Source organism: Typopeltis vanoorti, chromosome 6 (genome assembly GCF_054136105.1).
Source record: "Typopeltis vanoorti isolate ZY-2024b chromosome 6, IOZ_Tvanoo_1.0, whole genome shotgun sequence".
Lineage (NCBI taxonomy): Eukaryota > Metazoa > Arthropoda > Arachnida > Uropygi > Thelyphonidae > Typopeltis > Typopeltis vanoorti.
Window position 1 is genome coordinate 4,469,382 of NC_143554.1, and position 7,286 is coordinate 4,476,667.

The following is a 7,286-nucleotide window of genomic DNA, read 5'->3' on the forward strand; positions in this document are numbered from 1 at the left end:
CTGGGAAAGCTACTGAGTGATAACTGGCCGGGAAAGGTTAAACTGTATGACACGTTTCTCCCTGAATGTGTCTCAGACGCTGTCGCTGAAGATCATTTAGAGTCGATGCCTTCTACTCCTTCAGACTTTGCAGAAGTGCGTGCTCACAAAGTCGTCGCTGAAGATCATTTAGAGTCGATGCCTTCTACACCTTCAGACTTTGTAGAAGTGCGTGCTCGCAAAAAGCGAAGAACAACAGAAGAACCGCACAATGACAATACTGTAATGGAACAGGATTCTCAGGGTTCGGACGCCGCTACCTCTCCCAAAGAAAAGGTGCCTCCGGTCATCCTTAGAGAAAAACAAAAGTGGGCAGCTTTACGATCCACAATGTCCAATCTGCATATTGGCTTCATTAAGGCCAAAAACATGGATGAAGGCATAAAGATTCAGCCAGCAACAGTGACAGACTACAGAAGGTTGACCAAGGAACTGGACAACAGAGGCATCCAGTATCATACCTTTGCGCTCAGTTCAGAAAAAAATTTAAAAGTAGTCCTTCGTGGTGTCTGTGAAGACATTGACACAGCAGAAATCGCTGCTGACCTAAATTCTCAGGATCTGCCACCAGTCAAAGTGAGCAGAATGTACAAAGCAGACAAAACTCCCATGCCATTAGTCCTTGTTGAGATTCACAAAATATATAAGGATATCTACAACTTAAAAACAGTCTGTGGTCTCATCGTCACACCGGAACCACTCCGTAAAAGATCATCTTCTGGGCAGTGCCACAGGTGCCAAAAGTTTGGCCATGCCCAGAATCTATGCCGAGCAGAATATAGATGTTTAAAATGTGGAGACAGCCACCCAACCAATACCTGCACTAAGCCAAGGACCACCTCGGCCAAATGTGCCAACTGCAGTGGCCCTCATCCGGCGAACTACAAAGGATGTACTCAACACCCAAAGAACAGACGGATGGAGGCAATCAATCAGCCCTCCTCCTACAGTACAAGAACACCAGCGGCCCAGACATCAAAACCGGAGACTCATCGACCACAGTCGGAGACCTCCAACCAAAAGCAAACAAGAAGTTATGCCGATGTGACCCGTACAACTAGGCCAATTCCAGACCAAAATCAACCAAGAGCACCTAAAAACCTAACAGCTATTATCACGGCCTCACTAGCAAACATGCTACAAAATTTTAGCCTATCAAACCCTACTGAAACCTCCACTAAAAGATTTCTTCGTGAAACACAGGTCATCCTCACAGCTCTCATAAATGAATAGTAACAAACTCATTCCAGCATCTCTTCAAATAGTTGCTTGGAACGCAAATGGCCTCAAAAACAAAATCCTGGAACTCCGTGCCTTCACATCTAGGTATCAGCCAGATGTTATTCTAATCAGCGAAACTCATCTAAGACCCTCAGACAACCCTACAATAAGTGGCTATCACCTATACAGAAATGACAGACTACTCTACAGAGGTGGTGGCACTGCCATCTTCATTAAAAACTACATTAAGCACCACTCTGTGAGCATTCCTTCAACCACTAACCTTGAGATCACAGGAGTGGAAGTAGTCACCAGCTCCACTGGCAAACTGAAAATCTACTCAGCTTACAACCCTCCCCAAAAATCTCTTCTTCACTCTGATCTAAATGCCATCTTAGGCATCAGAGGGCCCACCATTATTGCCGGGGATCTGAATTCCAAGCACCCTGCCTGGAATTGTTCAACCACAAACAAGAATGGTTGCATCCTTTTCAATTACTTAGGATCAAGCAACGCTGTTGTGGCAGGCCCCACCGAACCAACTCATCTCAGTACGTTCGGCACTGCTGATATCCTGGATATAGCTATCCTGCAGGATATTAAACTTCAGTACAGTATCATTTCTATGGATGAACTATCATCCGATCACAATCCAATACTGCTGCAGCTGGGAAATCAGGAATTCCTGTGTCCTCCTTCTCACTCCTACATTGTATGGGAAAGACTGTCAGCCGCACTCAAGGATCATATTGGACCTGTTCCTCACATACGCACAAAAGAAGAAGTAGAAACTGCAGTTACAAATCTCACACAACAAATTAATTCTGCTATAAAGGTAGCTTCCTCCTACAAAACTGCCCGCAAGCCAGATCGTTTGCCTGAAGACATCATGAACTTAATCAGAGATAAAAACAGAGCTCGAAAGAGATTCCGTAACACGTGTGCACCACAAGACAAAACAAATCTAAACAGACTAAATGGGGCAGTAAGAGATGCACTGAAAGCTCACAGAGACTATGTATGGGATGAAAAGTTATCCTCCATTTCACCTAGTGATCACTCCATCTGGGGACTACTGAAAAATACCAAAAACAAAGGCAGATCCCTTCCCCCAATATTAACTGATCAGGGCCTTGCTCACACAGATGTGGACAAAGCAGAGGTTATAGCGCACAGCTTAGAAGAGCAATGCAGGCCTTCGTATGGAAACCTTGACTTTGACCACATACATAAGATTCACAGCAAGGTCAGACACTCACTCAAACTTCCTATCACCAGCACTGACCATATTGCATCAACATCACCTGCTGAGATATATGACATTATTAAAAATTTAAAGAACAAAAAAGCTCCTGGACCAGACGGCATTACTAATCGTGTGATTAAACTTCTGCCCCGGAGGGCAGTAGTGTACCTGACCAGTATAATAAATGCAATTTTAAGATTTCACTATTTTCCTTCCACCTGGAAACTGGCTGACGTAATTCCCATACATAAGCCAGGCAAAGACTCACACCTACCCCAAAATTATCGTCCAATCAGTCTCATCTCAAATCTGGGTAAGGTTGCAGAGAAGGTCATCCTCTCACGACTTCAAACCTCAATAAATGACCTAAACATCCTTCCAAAAGAACAGTTTGGTTTTAGGCAACACCATAGTACTACCCAGCAAATCCACAGAATTGTTGAATACATCACAACCAGCTACAACTGGCGCCAGTGCACAGGTGCTGTTTTCCTAGATTTATCCAAAGCATTTGACAAAATCTGGCATTTTGGACTCCTGCACAAGCTTATCTCAGCCGGCATCTCACCTAAAATGGTTCATTTAATCCACTCATATCTTCAAAATAGATCAATGCAAGTAAAAATCAACGGTTCTACATCCTCCCAGCGCCACATCTTTGCTGGAGTGCCGCAGGGATCTCTGCTGGCTCCATTGCTGTTCTCTGTATACATGTCAGACATCCCACACAATCCGATGACTTCCATTTTGGCCCTATATGCAGACGATACGGCAATACTAACCAGATCTCTCAGACCCCTTTTCATTACCAGAAAGCTTCAAGAAAACATTCTAAAGCTGGAGGGTTGGTTCTCTAAATGGAGATTGGAAGTCAACTCCCAGAAAAGCTCAGCCGTTCTTTTCTCAAAAAGGCCAATGTCTCCTGTAGGAGATTTGTTACTATTCAATATTAAAATTCCCTGGCAGTCAGAAACAAATTACCTGGGTGTAATTCTCGACAAAAAGCTATCTTTCAATCAACACACCAAGTCTGCATGCACAAAGGCATCTAAAGTCATAGCACAGATCTATCCGCTAATTAATAGAAATAGCAAGCTCAGCAACAGAATCAAATTGCAGCTATACCAGTTGACGATTCGTCCTATAATCACCTATGCCTCTTCGGCCTGGAGCCACACCTCTAATGCTAACATCATCAAAATACAGCGAGTGCAGAACAAGTGCCTGAGAATGATTTTGAATGCTCCGTGGTATGTTAGAAACATTCAACTCCACAGAGACACAAATATTCCCTATATCTTCTCTTTTCTACGATCCTTAGCCACCAAGTTTTTCCTAAAGACGTCCACACATCCCAACGATTTGGTTCAACAAGCTACAGCATACGATCCAACGGACATATTCAAATACAGAAGACCAAAAGCTATATTGGCCTCCTTTAGTGATGCATAATCTCCATGCCCAATCAGGGCGAGCATTCTGCTCATAAATTTTACCTTCACTGCAACCACAACAGATAGCGGGGAATATGAAAAGCATCTTGCTTCACCCCTAAAGACATAAATGTCAATTGTCAATTGTCAATTCTTTGCATCTGATCGAGATTAACGGGCGGCACTTGAGTGTTCACTGTGTTTCTACTTTTAGCGTTAGATGAGCGAATGAGTGTTGACTATTGTAATGCAAGTATGATGTGAAACTCTGGTTTTGTAGTGTAGCTGCTAGATTAACTATCAGAGACGCGATTATAGTTTTTAAATTATTTACAAGAACAGAAAGTTAACATCATAGGTAAGTGAACTGTAATTGGGCGATTCGATAGGCCTAACGGCCGTTGGAATCGCCATTGTTGATTAATTACTAAAAGCAACTGAATCGTAGGCTCCCTGCCCCACGTTGTTGAGGGTTTTTTTTTTTGTAGCCCTTACATAACTCCAGGAGACTCCCGATTGGTATGGAACATATCAAGGAACAGATTAAGACTCTAAACAAGGAGGAATCATTAGAAGTTTTAAAACTTATCATGGCAAAGTTTGAGGCTGATTGGCTGGGTTATTTAAACCTGTACACCCAAACAAATGATCCAGAAGTAGAGGATGAAGAAACCCAAGGGGAATTCATAACTGTTCCACCATCTAAAATCTCCCGTCATACAATTCACAAGAAGAGTACTCCAACAAACGGAGAAGAACAGCAGACGATCCTATGGAGGATGACTCACCCACACAGGACGTGCCGAAAAACTTGGAGAAGGTCCCTCCAGTTATTCTTCGGGACAAGGAGAAATGGATTTCTGTCATATCAGCTCTCAGGGAGCAAAACAAGCAGGTTATAACAGAATAAAAAGAGAAGGCAGAACTCATCACATCCACTTCTCCAGTAGAAATTATAAATATCATAACCCACTTGAATAACAACAAGGCTCCAGGCTCAGACGGAATCACAAACAGAACAAACAAATTACTCCCCCAGAAAAGCCATTGTGCACCAGGTCAATATTATCAATGCAATAATCAGATTCAAATATTTTCCCTTAGCATGGAAAACTGCTGATATCGCACCAATCAAAAAGATTGGAAAAATCCCAACTCCCCGAAAGCTACAGACCATCACCCTACTGTCCAGCCTAGGTAAGGTTGTAGAAAAAGTCATCCTTACAAGGCTTCAATCAGCAACAGATAAACTAGGTATTATCCCTAATGAGCAGTTCGGATTCAGAAAAAAACATAGCACCACACATCAGATACACCGACTAGTTGAATTTATCATTACAGGTTTTAACTGGAACCTCTACACTGCTGTGGTCTTTATAGATGCTGCGAAGGCTTTTGACAAGGTGTGGCACCAGGGTCTTCTCTACAAATTTAACATGCCAACTAATCTAATAAAAATCATAGATAGTTACCTTAAAGACAGATCCATGCAAGTGAAAATAAATGAAACCGTATCAACCAGATACAAGATCCTTGCAGATGTGCCGCAGGGTTTTCTCTTCTGGTTCCCCTGCTGTTTTATATCTACATAGCTCATATTCCACAAAATCCAAGTTCAACAATCACAGCATTATATGCGGATGATACTCCTTTATTAGCAAGATCTCTCAGTCCCAAACTAGCTATCAAAAGACTCTAAACCAATATTCACACATTGGAGAAATGGCTGATGGACTGGAGAATCCAAACAAACCCACTGAAGAGTTCAGCCATCCTGTTCACCAAAAAGAGGTTTCAGATCAAGGAAGACATACACTTGCTAGGTGTCAAGATCCCATGGCAGAATGAAGTCAAATATCCCGGTGTCATACTGGATAATAAACTCCAATTCACCAATCATATAAAACGCATAAGATCAAAGACATCCAAATCAATCGCCCAGGTCATCACTTGCACATCTCCTACATGGAGCCACACCTCGAACACAAATATTCAAAAACTGCAGAGGATACAGAACAAATGCCTGAGAATGATTCTGGATGCCCCATGGTTTATCAGAAACTCCCAGATTCACCGAGAAGTCAACACTCCCTACATCGCATCCCTTCTCCATGATCTAGCAACAAAGTTCTTCACTAAGACAAACAATCATCCAAACCCGCTGATCAAGCAAGCTTCAGACTACAATGAAACAGAATTCTACAAATACAAAAGACCTAAGTCAATTCTATGCTCAGCTGAACACAGCTAATCTCACTGCCCTTCTTGAGCAAGCTTAACGCTCAATAACTCTCCACTCAAAGAACTCCCCCTCAGACAAAGGGGAATATGAAAAGCATTTATGCTTCACCCATCAAGTCAGCAACGTTCTTCTTCTATTTTCTTTGCATTTCATGCTGAATGATACCACTTATTAATTTTACTGCTGTCACTATCATGGGTGTACAGTCTCATACTGTTTCTTCAAACACCACAAAGCATACCCCCCATACTGCTAACAACTTTGGCTTGCAGTTTCTCATGCTATGGCACTGCTTTATGCTGTCCTGTAAATTTGCCATTTTCACCTGCCTTGCGGTTCCACATGTCCCTTTTTTTAAACTGAAAGTTGCAAAGAATAGCAACCCCCCTACGTCAATAATGCATAATCTCTTTCTCTTCCCACGATCACGTCGATGTAACCACCTTCGTTGTGGACATGCGATTGTCTTATTGACAAATCATCCGATACTGCCACCTCATCCAGCAATTTTAAATCCAAAGTACACGCAGTCATATGCTGTTTCAGGATATTACTTATCAGCAGTTGTGGACTTGTGGTACGAATTTCATTTCCTTCCTCATGTGATCTTCTCTTTATAGCCTGTCGCCATAGTTGATGTCCTATATAATAATTATTCTCAGTGTACTGGTGTTAATTTCCTAATACATGCTGTTTACACGTTTCTTTTAATCATCTGGTATCAGCAAACGTTTTTATGTTTTGTTTTGTTGGCATCTTTTCCACACCAGATAATCTATGTATAATCCCCTTGCTCATCTCTTCCTTTCTAAGTGAACTCCTATTCTTTTCGGCTGAAATTCCTCTGCTATCATACCCATCCCTGATCATCCGGTTCTCTATCTTCCATGAAAATACTCTTAAAAATTAAAATTAAAATTATGAGGAAGTAAAATTTGAAAAATATCTCATGACAGTTTTAAGTTTTGTAAAAATACTCATTCCTTTTTGTCTCATGCAGAATCATTCTTATTTACTTAATTATTGCTAATATGATTCACTTTGCTTGTCCAATGATATATCAGACTCCTCGTGTATTATTAAAATACTTCACACACATACATAC